Source organism: Erpetoichthys calabaricus, chromosome 4 (assembly GCF_900747795.2).
Source record: "Erpetoichthys calabaricus chromosome 4, fErpCal1.3, whole genome shotgun sequence".
NCBI lineage: Eukaryota > Metazoa > Chordata > Cladistia > Polypteriformes > Polypteridae > Erpetoichthys > Erpetoichthys calabaricus.
Window position 1 is genome coordinate 313,063,942 of NC_041397.2, and position 14,683 is coordinate 313,078,624.

A 14,683-nucleotide genomic window follows, 5' to 3' on the forward strand; every position below is an offset into this window, starting at 1 on the left:
ACCACCAGGTGGTGATCAGTTGACAGCTCCGCCCCTCTCTTCACCCGAGTGTCCAAGACATGTGGCCGCAAGTCCGATGACACGACCACAAAGTCGATCATCGAACTGAGGCCTAGGGTGTCCTGGTGCCAAGTGCACATATGAACACCCCTATGCTTGAACATGGTGTTCGTTATGGACAATCCGTGACGAGCACAGAAGTCCAATAACAAAACACCGCTCGGGTTCAGATCAGGGGGGCCATTCCTCCCAATCACGCCCTTCCAGGTCTCACTGTCATTGCCCACGTGAGCATTGAAGTCTCCCAGCAGAACGAGGGAGTAGTAAATAGTATACGCTCATATGAATGTTGACTATATGAGTGAGGCACGCCGACTCAGACGGAGAAGAGGAGACGATTGCCCACAATCCCGCAGTGAGAGAGAGAGAAGAACCATCAGCTCAGTTGTGATCACATGACGCTCAGCAGACAAAGCATATGCTGTACAGTACATACTACTCGTACTGCAAGACCTCGCTTGTTTATCAAGTCAAAATTTATTAAAAATTTTTGCTCGCCTTGCAAAACACTCGTAAACCAAGTTACTCGGAACAACATTAAGCCCGTTACAATAACAGGCACTAGAACAGTAGTCTATAAACATTAGTAGGAACAGTCTTAAATGGCAAGGGACCTTTTACCTCATTAATTTTTTTCCTGTAATTTTCTCTGACAGTAATACTGGCTTTGCTGTCCGAAATATGCGTTTAATTTTCTGTCACAACAGTGGGCAATCAGCAGATGCTCCCCAGCAACTGATGTAATGTGCGCGAAAATAAATCTACTTTTAAAAGTCATCGTATTGTAATATCATGAAAATTCGTATACACTATTTAGGAAAACCCCTTTAACGACTGACACTTTACACTTTACCGGGCCAAGCTTCTTAATCGCAAATCTGACATCCTCAGAGTGAACACTTGCACAACAACAAACACTAATCCCACCTCTTTGGGGAAGCTGGTCTCCCCGTCTCAGTACCCGATTGGATTTTTCGTGCCTTTGGGTTTAAAGTCATACCTCATTTCCAGAAATCCGATTAGATCGGCCGCGCAATATTTTATAGCTGTCTTGTGTGACGCGTCAGGCGGCCTTTGAAGCTTCTGCTTTGAAGCATCGCACCGTGCCCTGCACATGCTCACTTCACCAGAATACACACACACACGGACACTGGACGCACACAGGGGTTTTATTAAAGAGGATATAAACCATTGCTCCCCCTTTCTTTAATCGGTATGCAGGGCTCTTACTTCTCTATTATGGTTTCGCCACGTACAATATTCACATTTCTAACACTTCCAACATTTTTTCCCCCTACTTTGAAATATTTAACCTAACAAATTCACAATTTGCTCTATGTTTACAAAAATATATTTCAGCACAACTATTCTATTATTATTATTCTGAAAAGAAAATCCGAGCACATCTCTCCAGTTTTGATGTCACTACACTGGTTACCTGTGTCATTCAGAATTGACTTTAAAATACTGCTTATGGTTTATAAAGCCTTAAATAATCTCGCCCCATCTTATATATCGGAATGTCTGACGTCTTATATTCCAAATCGTAACCTCAGATCCTCAACTGAGTGTCTCCTTAGAATTCCAAGAGCAAAACTTAAAAGAAGTGGTGAGGCGGCCTTCTGCTGTTATGCACCTAAAATCTGGAATAGCCTGCCAATAGGAATTCGCCAGTGGAGCACTTTAAAAAACTGCTGAAAACACATTACTGTAACATGGCCTTCTCATAACTTCACTGTAATTTAATCCTGATACTCTGTATATTCAATTCATTATAATAACTATTCATGGTGGCTCTAAAATCTGTACTAACCCCAACTCTCTCTTTTGTTTCTTTTTCCGGCATCTACTCAAATCACCGTGATGTTTCAACAGTGATGGATGGATGGATTAAAAGCCAGAAGTCTGCATGACCATCATCATCAAGTCCTTCCATGAGAACCCTAAATACAAAGAGGACTATTTCATTTCTGTCAGGTAGAATGCCCAGAGGGGACTGGGTGGTCTCGTGGCCTGGACCCCCTACAGATTTTATTTTTTTCTCCAGCCGTGTAGAGTTTTTTTTTTTTTTTTCTGTCCACCCTGGCCATCGGACCTTACTCTTATTCTTTGTTAATTAATGTTGTCTTATTTTAATTTCTTACTTTGTCTTTTTTTTTCTTCATTATGTAAAGCACTTTGAGTTGTTTTTTGTATGAAAATGTGCTATATAAATAAATGTTGTTGTTGTTGTTATTTTAATTTATTCTCACCAAACGTTACATACATGGGAAATAAATATGGGTAATACGTTTATAATAGTCAGTCATTCAGACCCCCGTGACCCTGTTTAGGATATAGCGGGTTGGATAATGGATGGATGGATAGTCAGTCATTCTCCATATCCTAACACAGAGTTACGGGGGCCTGCTGGATCCAAGCCTAGTCAGCACAGGGCACAAGGCAGGAACAAACACTGGGCAGGGCGCCAGCCCACCGTAGATGTTTATAATAACTTCGATTAAATTCAATTAAAACACAGTCAAAATATATTAATGAACAAGCTGAAACACCCATCCATCCATCCAGTTTCCAACCCGCTGAATCCGAACACACGGTCACGGGGGTCTGCTGGAGCCAATCCCAGCCAACACAGGGCACAAGGCAGGAACCAATCCCGGGCAGGGTGCCAACCCACCGCAGAGCTGCAACACTTTGGCCTTAATGAAAAATCAAAAAGCTTTTGAGCTGTAATTTAGGACAGAATGCATTGTTAACGACACGCACAGTCTACTGACACAATGTCACGAAAAAAAGAAATAGCACAGTCCATACAAACACACAGCCTCCTTAGTTTTTAGTCTTATGATTAATTGTCAATACAGTATGTCGTTTAAAGAAGATGACAATTCTGCTTTAGTCAGATCTTTTAACGCTCCGTTTAAAATGTTTGCATATATAGAATATAAGACAGAATCACATTGAAGCGGGACTCGTGAGTATTAATGAATGATACACAACACTGAGGAATTATAATGCATAATAACGGTAACAAGCAAAAAATACGACTTCCTAAAACGGACACTGTAAACGTAAGCATTTCAAAAAATAATTTAGGAGGCACGTGTGTGCATTTCCATACTGTTTTAAGAACTATAAGCCATCAGTTGTACTAAACGGTAACTCAAACAGCACTTAACAGTAAATAGTCTAACAACTCGATAACTAAATGAGACGAAGAGGCCGCGCCGCTAACAATGAAGGCTCACGCTGCCCGGCTGCATGTTTGGAAGGCGCTGATTGGCTGAAACATTTTATAGCGACTTGTCCTAAGAGGGAAGTGCCGTAAAGCGATCAGAAACGAAAAGACACATATACGCATGTAGGAAACTATGTTATGTTTCTGTATAATACAAATTCAATATGACACCAGTGTCTCCAAACACTCAAATATGAAGTTTATTACGTTTTACATTAAAACTGTTTACATAATACACAATAGGGTTCACTGTGGAATTTTTTGTTAAATGGAGGAAGAGAACAAAAAACAAAACAAAACAAAACAAAACAAACAAACAATATAAACTTTCTTAAAGGGGAGGATCAAGGACGCGAACCCTTGCTATGTGTACTGGGAGAAAACTGTGATACCATTGAGTCAACTAATCGGGATGCTTACTGTCCACCATTTCACTTGGTCATTTATTCCATGTGTCTGTGGTTCTGATTGTGAAACAAAACTTCCTTGTGTGTGGAACACTTTTACAGTTTCCCCCACATTGATTACTGAAAATGAATCTGCCTTAGACATTAGTAATCAACATATGTCACTTAGAAGAATAAAAATAAATCAGTGATCGTACAGGTCTTCTTATTAGTATTTGTTTGGACTGTGACATTTCCCAGATTCCATATTATCTCAAGTCATTCAGCCAGAATCTGAAAAATTCATTTAAAATAAGAGCTTATCTGAATGACGTAAAGTCACAATTGAAGTAACAAAGCCCGACTGAGGAGCTGCAACAGGAATCTGTAGAGATGGACAGATCGATACCACAGTAATCGACACTTCCATATTCAAGCTGTACTCACAGGGCCGGATTAAGACCCTTAGACAGGGCCGGATTTTCCTATAGGCTAACTAGGCTTCAGCCTAGGGCCTCAAGATCAAGAGGGGCCTACATTCAAATTGTTAGCAAAATTAAAATTACACTATTCTAAAAACAGTGAACACTAAAACACTGAACCGAAAATAAGGAGAAATTCTACGCATATGACTAATAAACAAACATAAAAATGTATTGGTTAAGATCAACGCGTATTACGTATTTTATTATCTCTCATGTAATTTACAAACTTAAAAATGGAAGGTGAAAGGGCCTCATAAGTGGAATAGCCTAGGGCCTCTTTTCATATAAATCCGGCCCTGCCCTTAGATGCCCTAAGCACTAAGTAATTTTGGTGCCCCCTTACACTAGTAATTCAAAATATTAAAACAATAACAAACTAGAAAATAAAATTTTATTTTATTATCGAAATTTCGAAATTAAACAAACCAAAACCTGTAGAAATTGATTGTAACCCCAAAATTGATTAAAACATTTATTTTGTGCGGCACTGCTTTTCGATAAAGATCTGATCGCGTTTTTATCATTACTTGAAGAGAAAATGGCATCCGAAATTTTACAAATTTTAACGTTTGGGGTCGATTTTAAAGGTTTTTTTTTTAAAATGTACTAGTTTCATTTTGACATGAAAACCATAGATTTACCATTTTGATTATTTAATTTATTTATGGCTTTTGTTTCAATTTAGCAATCTATTTACACATATTCTTAGTACAAGATTTGAAGAATATTTTGTGAAAATGTTCTTAATAAATCTTTATTAGTAAAAAGTTATAAACAATTTTATCCAGTAGTAATCAGCTGTACTATTTTCACTTTTACATAATTTAAATGAATTTAAAAATATCCAAGAATAGAATTAAATAGACTTACCAGAATATTTTTTCCTCAAACTGGGACGATTTTTTGTTTTTGCTTAAAACAGAAAATAACGCTTTCTACGCACTAGAAATGTATTTTAAGTTAAATAACAGATTCACGAAACACAACAATAATAAATTTTAATCAACTATTAACTATTATTTAAAAACATAAAAACATATTGTTTTGAATCGAATTGTTTTCGCAATATTTTGACATAACATGGCGTTTAAGGGAATCACCGTGAAACGGGAATTCCCCACCAGTATGCAGAACGCACTGTGTAAGGCGCCATCTACGAACAGTGACGGCATAGGGAGGTACATGGAGGCATTATTCATTTTTCATTAAATTTTGAAAATGGCTACAAATTTAATTAATTTAATAATTTATGTGATAAATTAGGCCATGAAAATTTTTTGCCGTGCCCCCTTTACCCTTGATGCCCTAAGCACGTGCTTACTTTGCTTATATGGATAATCCAGCACTGTCAGTACAGTACTCATGCGGTATCGAGTACCATTAAAAAATATCAAATACTATTATTCTGTGTAAGATATGGTTGTAAGATTCCTGAAAAGACACTCGTAGAATGTACTAACACACTCTCCGCTCACACTTACTGATATGAGCCTACATACAGTGACGCAGGACCGCCATAAAGCCACGCCTCTTTCAGAAGCGCAGACTGTACAGCAATGGCAGACCGGAGGCAGTATTGTGTGTTGCTACTTTTTTTTACAGATAGAAAACAATACGATGTAATATTTGTGAGAAGAAGGAGGAGTGCAGTGGCAACACAAGCAGCCGAATTAAACCTTTAAAAAGCACTCATGATGACCAACAGAAATATGTGGAAAAAATATCAATAAAATGCAAATCTGAGGGCACGGGCGATTTAGCTACAAATGGTGCCAGATAAGGAACGTTTAACGGGAGAGACGTGACGTCATCCAGGTAACTGCCTCTAGTAGAGTTATGCAGACGGGGGCTTACTGAAGACGTTTTAGTTGAGTTTACCATTTTGCATGTTATCACTCATTATTACTAACGAATCGTTCAAGCCCGTTGTTAGCAAAATGGTGGAGACAAAAGAGCGTAAACCGTAACTGTCAGCGCCTTTTCTCACAGTTACTCTTCGTGTTTTTTCTTCTAATTAACATGAAGTGAACAATAAAACCTATATTCATAAATAAGAATGTCAAACACTCTACAATCATATAAATAATAACTGCGCCTAATTTGAAGATGAAACTATGTTTTCTTTCTGAAAAAAAGTGCCAGTGAAAATGTAAATAAAAATTTTAATTATTTTGCAACTTTACTGGGTTTAACGGTATTTTATTTGCATTAGTGAAAACATTCAGTGTAATAAAATATCATTTTTATACTTTATCTTATATTGTTAAAATTGCTCTGTGCCCCTGTTTTCTCCCCCAGTCCAAAGACACACAGCTTTGGTGGATTGACAATGTTAAACTGGCCCCTGGTGTTTGTGTCTCTGTGTGTGTGTGTGTGTGTGTTCACACCGCGATGGACTCTCACTCTGTCCAGGGATTGATTGTTCTCGCCTTGCACCTGCAGAGACAAAATAGAAATAAGCATAAAAAGGTAAATAAAATACAAATTTGAGACCTAACAAAATGTTAAGCTAATATGAAAAAAATCGTTGTTGATAAAACAGAAGGGCAGAATTAATAGAAAACGCAAATGTAAGAATATTCTTTATATATATATATATTTGTAAATGTTAGTATTATAAGGGAATCAGTTAAAGTACTTTCATAATTTGATTGCCTGCTAACATGTGTGAAACAAATGACCAAATCTTTATGAAAACATGAAAGTTCATATCATCTGTATTATGTTTCTGTGTTCATTCTGGGCAGCACGGTGGCGCAGTGGTAGCACTGCTGCCTCAAAGTATGGAGAGTAAGGTTTGCGAGTGTTGGTTGCATGTTCTCCTCATATCTGTGTGGTTTTCCTCCCAGTGCTCTGGTGTCCTCCCAAAGACTTGCAGCTTCTTTAACAACACTTTTCAATGTTGTGTAGATAAAATTGCAGCCCAGATAATCTTGTGGTGGTTCAAAAGCTTTATAAACAGGAAAGTCCAACTCAAGTGATGAAAAAATGGCATCAACCGATACGTGTCAGTGATGGTAGGCCTTTGACTAACTGTTGTTCACATTTCTTAAATGAAACATTATTAAAAGTAGTTTTCACATTCTGCACACTCTTTTGTGATGTAGACTTCATTTTAAATGGGTGAATGAGCCACGTTTGCCCATTAATCTACATTTAATTACTCATAATGACAAAGTGAAAACAAGTCTTTAGAAGGGTATGCAGATTTATTAAAAATCAAAAATTGAGACCTCTCCTTCATTGCTATGCAGACCTTTAATTCAGTACTCTATAGAAGCCCCTTTGGCAGCACATCAAGATGGCTAATCTTCATCAGCTTTGCACCCCTGCATTTGGACAGTTCCCCCCCTCCACCCCATAAATCATCAGCAGGACATCACTTGTGTTGGATTCTGCTGTCTGTGATGGTCCTTTGAACCACCACAAGTCTATCTGGGCTTAGTTTTTGGCTAAATTATATTATGAAATGCTATTAGCAAACATGGATTTTACTGTATTAATATATGCCATTGCATTTTGTTTTACTATTAATATTTATTTATTTATGTATGATTCATTATTAGGAAAAAATAATTAACAGAAGTGTGGTATCTCTTTCTTCCATCCATCTTCCAACCCGCTGAATCCAAACACAGGGTCACGGGGGTGTGCTGGAGCCAATCCCAGCCAACACAGGGCAGGATCTAATCCTGGGCAGGGTGCCAACCCACCGCAGGACACACCAAGCACACACTAGGGCCAATTTAGAGTCGCCAATCCACCTAACCTGCATGTCTGTGGACGGAAACCGGAGCGCCCGGAGGAAACCCACGCAGACACGGGGAGAACATGCAAACTCCATGCAGGGAGGACCCGGGAAGCGAATCCAGGTCCCCAGGTCTCCCAACTGCGAGGCAGCAGCGCTACCCACTGTACCACCGTGCCGCCCATCTCTTTCATTGAAGAAGTAAATAAATAATAAAAATATCCCAATTTTTAAAACAGTTTACTAAGCCCCTTTAGGGTTGCCAGAGTAGAAAATTCAGAAATACGGGACACTCTTAAAATCTCTCTCTATATTACTATATATATATAAATTTATACATGCCCCCTACACACCTAGATCAATATATTATAATAAAGTAGTGACATAAGTTAAAAACAAAGCAAGGATTTTAATTGGTTATGAGGAAAACAAAAGTAAAATCATTTGAAAATGATTTAATCCAAGCTAAAAAAAAAATTCTGTAAAAATGAAAATCCATCCTTCCATCCATTATCCGACCCGCTATATCCTAACTACAGGGTCACGGGGGTCTGCTGGAGCCAATCCTGGCCAACACGGGGTGCAAGACAGGAAACAAACCCCAGGGCAGGGCGCCAGCCCACCACAGTGACAAATATCCATCCATCCATTTTCCAACCCGCTGAATCCGAACACAGGGTCACAGGGGTCTGCTGGAGCCAATCCCAGCCAACACAGGACACAAGTCTGGAAACAAACCCCGGGCACAGCGCCAGCAAACCGCATAGAAGTGAAATTACTTGACAATATTTATTTAATACAGACTACAGAGAAATATTATGTGATTTGACTGGTCGCTCAAAGAACTTCATGATTGCTGAATTTAGTACAACATTTAGAAAGGAGATAACGGCTGTGGAGAATATAAATTAGCACATTCTCCTTACCTACTTTATATGAGGCTGGTAGGCAAACTGCAGATGATCGAGGTGGTCTATAATCAGGGGTTGGAGCTACAGCGGGGAAAATAAATTACATGCGTCAACAGGGCTATTGACATGAAATTTTCACCAGATGTCAGTAACAACCCAAGTGATCCATACGTACAAAAAGGTCAAAAGAAATAAGTCCTTAAATTATGTGTAATAAAGTGGAGTGACACAGGGAATAAGTGTTGAACACATGAACACAAGGAGGTGCAACAGGCCATGGAAAGTCAAGAAAGCAACTGAAATCTGTCAGCTTTTAGAAAGCAATCCTGATGGCCCCCTAGCAGTGTAAATGAATATCAGCTGGTTTAGTCCTAATTGATGGTTTCTCATTCCCAAGGTGTCACACAAGAAGCATCTCATGATGGGTAACAGCAAAAAGCTCTCTCAAGAAATGTGCAAACTTATTGTTGCAAAACATCCTGATGTCACTGGTGACCAACGTATTTCTAAACTTCTGATTGTTCCAGTGAGCACCATTGGAGCCATAAAACGGAAGTGGAAAGAACATCATTTCAACATAAACTGGCCACGACCAGGTGTTCCTCTCACGATTTCTGACAGAAAAGTCAAAAGAATAATCTGAAGAGTTGTCCAAGAGCTAGGGAGCACTGGTGGAGAGCTTCAGAAAGACCTGGAATTAGCAGGTCCAGTTGTTTCAAAGAAAACTGCGTACGACTCCACTGCTAAAGAAAAGGCCTGTTGAAACTTGTTTGAGGTTTGCTGCACAACATTTGGACAAGCCAATGAAATACTGGGAATATAGAGTATGGTCAGATGAGAGCAAAATTGAACTCTTTGGATGTCATTGCACACACCATGTTTAGAGGAGAAATGGCGTTGCACATCACGCCAAAAACAACACGGTGTGGGGCTGTTTGTCAGCATATGGTCCTGGTAGACTTCATATAACTGAAGGAAGGATGAATGGAGAAATGTACCAGGACATTCTCGATAAGAATCTGCTGCCATCTACCAGGATGCTGAAGAGGAGACGAGGGAATCCCAAACACACAGCCAAGAAAACAATCAATTGGTTTCAGAGAATTAAGAAAATAAAGCTGCTTCAATGGCCCAGTCAATCACCCGACTTGAATCCAGTTGAAAATCTATGGAAAGAACTGAAGATCAGAGTTCATAGATGAGGCCACCGGAAACTTCAAGATTTGAAGACAGTATGTGTGGAAGAATGGGCCAATATCCCACCTGAGCAATGCAGGCGACTCGTTTCTCCATACATGAGGCATCTTGAAGCTGTCATTACCAACAAAGGCTTTTCTAGTAAGTAGTAAATACATTTCAGTGAGCATGTTTAATACTTATTCCTTGTGTCATTCCACTTTATTACACATAACTTACTTTATGGACTTATTTTTTCTTTGTATGTGTGGATTACGTGGGTTGTTACCAACATCTGGTGAAAATTTCATGTCAATGGCCTTAACTTACTGAGAAAAATGTTGACGTGTTCAGTACTTATACTTGTATTTCAGGACTAGCCTCTCAAAGGTCTTTATAATGCATTAAGTGAGATCAACTGGTCTTGTCGTGGCGAAAATATCGGAGCAAAAGACGCACCAAGAGGTTTTCAACTTAAATGAAGGCTATTAGGAGACATAGAATAGGCAAACAGAGTATATGGTTTTATTGCAATAAAACAACAACACGGACTCAACCCGATTAGGCCAAATAGGACTGAGCCCCAAACAGTTCAGAAATCAAAGTTTATATAATTATTTCTTATCATCCTGACCTCGCTCAAATTAGCTCATTCGCTGTTCCCTCTTACTCCCCTCTGCACCTGTCCAGCCAGTATCCCGAGTTCTCATGGGAACCATTATTATCTCCTGACTTCCTTCTGCAGCTGGCCACCGGTGTTTTTTACTGTCTATTGTTCATCTTTATTTTTCTGTTTTGCTTATTTTGCTTATTTTGATTGGCCTCGGCCGGGCAGATGACCCCTTCTTCCATTTTTGGGCTTTCTCTTATCATCTCCCCTTCCTTAGCCTTCACGCTATTTTATATTTGATGGCTAAAGCTAAGCTTTAATTAAAAAGAAATATGGCATGTGCCTTTATTTAACCATTTGCTTGGCAGACCTGACTTGCATTAATATCTGCACTAATGTTAATGCTTATATATTTTTCTATATTTATTTATGCTAATACATGAATACACTGATTTTATTTTCCATACGTTACATCATCTTGACCTCGTTGTAACAATGCCTTTGCCGTCTATTCTGACTCACTACCCCAGCTGGCTTCTCACGTGCCTACCATGACCCATCAACATTTTCTGTATTCCGTCATTTGTATCATTCCTTGCTTCCTAGCCTTCAAACAACTGGTGTTCTCCTTATTCCCCCTTCTGTTGTCCTTGGGTAGTTTCTGTACGTCATTCTCTTCCTGCTCTATCTTTCTAAGTTTCCCAATATTGGTAATTTTGCTTCAAGCTTAACTAAAAAATGCAATATGACTAATGTCTTTATTTAACTATTTGCTTGTCATGTCTAATTTATGCTAAATCTAATGCTTCAGAAGCTGTTAATTACTTTTATGTTTATTTATGCTAATACATAAATTTTTATTTTCCATAGTCTAAAGTCCTTGGGGTGGTTGGAGTGACCCTTCTTTGGCACAGGGACCACATAAGAAGTTTTCCACAGCACACCTTGTGAAAGCTCAGGAAACAGGAGAAGAGTTGTTGAAGGACCACCGCAGAGCTGGCTGGCACATGTTTTCATCACACTGGGCCTAATTCTATGAGGCCCCACAGCCTTGTTCATGTTCCTCAGCTCAGCTCTCCCCTCATTTGGTCAGCAGAGATAGAGAAACTGTGACTTTGTCTAAATGGATTATCTTAAATTTAAAGTATTACCTACACATTCCCAGTATTATGTGTTAAAACAAGTAATAATATTTGGTTAAACACGCTCATTAATAACGATTAATACACAGATACTTGAGCAGAGAATATGCAAACTGCTGGCTCTGTAAGGATGGAATGCCAGCTCTGCACTACAACTTTGGTTTTATGTTGAAACATATGTACTGAACTTTAATCAGATTAAAACTAAATACACTGCTCAAACAAATAAAGGGAACACTTAATCATCCCAGTCTAACACCTAGTCAATGAAACTTCAGGGATACCAATCTGTCCAGTTAGGAAGCAGAAGTGATTGTGAATCAACTTCACCTGCTTTGGTGCAAATAAAGGTGACAACTGGTGACTTGGGAAGGCAACAGCAAGACACCCCCCACAAAAAAGGGAATGGTGGCTACAGGCAATTGGTCTCTCCTTATCCGTCCTGACTTATTCTTCTCTAGTTTTGTGTTTTGCCAGTGTCTTTGCCAGTACTGGTAGCATGAGGCATACCTGCAGCCGATTCAGGTTGCACAGGTAGTCCAGCTCCTCCAAGATGGCACATCCATATGTGCCATCATAAGAAGGTTTGCTGCATCTCCCAGCATGGTCTCAAGAGCATGGAGGAGATACCAGGAGATGGGTCATTACATGAGGAGAGCTGGACAGGACTGTAGAAGGGCATCAACGCAGCAGCAGGACTGCTATTTACTCCTTTGTACGAGGAGGAACAGGCAGAGCATCACCAGAGCAATACGAAATGACCTCCAACAAGCTACTGGTGTGCATGTTTCTGACCAAACTGTCACAAATAGACTTCATGAGGATGGCATGAGGGCCCAACATCTTTTAGTGGGACTTGTGCTCACAGCTTACACCCCATCACCATGCAGCTTGATTGACATTCACCAGAGAATGCACAAATGAGAGCTCCGGCATTGGTACCCCGTTCTCTTCACAGTTGAGAGCAGGTTCGCACTGAGCATGTGTGACAGATGTGAAAGAGTCTGGTGACACCATGGTGAGTGTTATACAGCCTACAACACCATCCAGCATGACCGGTATGGCGGTGGGTCAGGGATGGTCTGAGAAGGCGTATCCTTGGAGGGTTGCACAGACATCCATGTGCTAGACAATGGTACTCTGACTGCTGTTAGGTACCAAGATGAGCCATTGTCAGACCTTACGGTGGTGCAGTGGGCCCTGGGTTTCTCCTGGTGTAGGACAATGCCCATCCTCATGTGTAGACAGTTCCTAGATGACGAAGGCATTGAAGCTATTGATGGGCCTGCACGCTCCCCAGACCTGAATCCAAGTGAGAACCTCTGGGACACTATCTATTGGTGCATCTGATGCTGCCAAATAGCGCCACAGACTGTCCAGGAGGTCAGTGATGCCCTGATCCAGGTCCTGGAGGAGACGTTGTTGGGAGTACATACAGGCACACAGGGGTCATACACACTACTGAGTCGCATTAGGAGTTGCTCTGATGAAAATCATGAATGTTGAATCAGCCTGGGATTTTAGTTTTTGACTTTGATTTTCGGTGTGATGTTGATAAAGCCCTCAATGAGTTGCTGATTTTTGGTTTCCATTGACTGTTGTTACTCATTTTGTTCTCAACAAATTACACACGATTACTCAGAAAAGACTTGAATATTGAATATGAATATATGAGATCTGATGTCTGATTTAGTGTTCCCATAATTGTTTTGAGCAGTGTACAGTGGACCCTTGACTTACAAACTCAATTCGTTCGCGAGGGCTGGTTGTTACTCAAGTTGGTTGTAAGTCAAGACTATTTTTCCCATAAGAAATAATGGAAATACCCATAATGCGTTCTGAACCTCCCACAGCAACACTTACTTAACTTTTTCTTAATAAAAAAGGGTTGTATAATGTGCATAATTCACCAAAAACATCAATAATTTTTCTAATGTACTAACCAAAAAGTTATAAAAAGTGCCTAGCCTACCAGAAACAACCATTTAAGTTGACATCTTTGGCTTGCAGGAAGGGAGGAGGAGGAGAATGAAATGGATGGTGGTTATTGTTTGGAAGGAGCTTCCTTATACAAATCTTTTCTTTGTAAAATTGTCGAGATGGTGGATTTCGACATGCTGTACATATTAGTGAGATCAGTCACACTCATATTTCCTCACAATTTCCTTCTTCGTTTCGATTGTGATCGCTTTTTTTACCTTCGTTACCTTCTCTTCCTTCGCAATTATCGAAATAAATTATATAAATCACTGCACTGACTGAAATTACGTCCACAAACACATGTATCTGGGCTCCGACTGACGCTTACAAACGCTCTCGCCTGTTTGTTTACAATCACACAAGTGGATACACGTGACTGCATTCGGGTCATAACGCAAGACATTGGTCGTAATTCAAAACAAAAATTTTGGTCGTAAACCAAGTTGTTCGCATGTCAGGCTGGTCGTATATCAAGGGTCGACTCTATATACCTAACATTTTAGTTAAATTCGTGTCACTTGATAGCAAGGTATTTGCTCACTTGAACTCTCCGTCAGTATGTAGCGCTCCGATGCCACTAAGATTCACACTGTCAAAGAGACGGGATTTATTTATTTTTTTAGTGGAGATTCCAGGGACACACCCAGCCTTGGCCCGACCCTCACGCACTCACAAACAGAGACAACAAGCCACCAGAAATAAAACAACAGATAATGTTTTAACAATAATGAATAAAAACAACGATCCCACCCCAGTTCCCCTTACGGCGATTATACATTAAAGACAACAAAACACAAATAAAAACCACACACAGTAAAATCAGATATAATGTAAAGGTAAAGGTAGATAGTTTAGAGATCCGCACGTTGAAGGGGAATGTAAAGACAGTTCTACCAGTAGATCCTGAAATGGTGCAGATGGGTTCAGGAGCGCTCCTTTCTTCACAG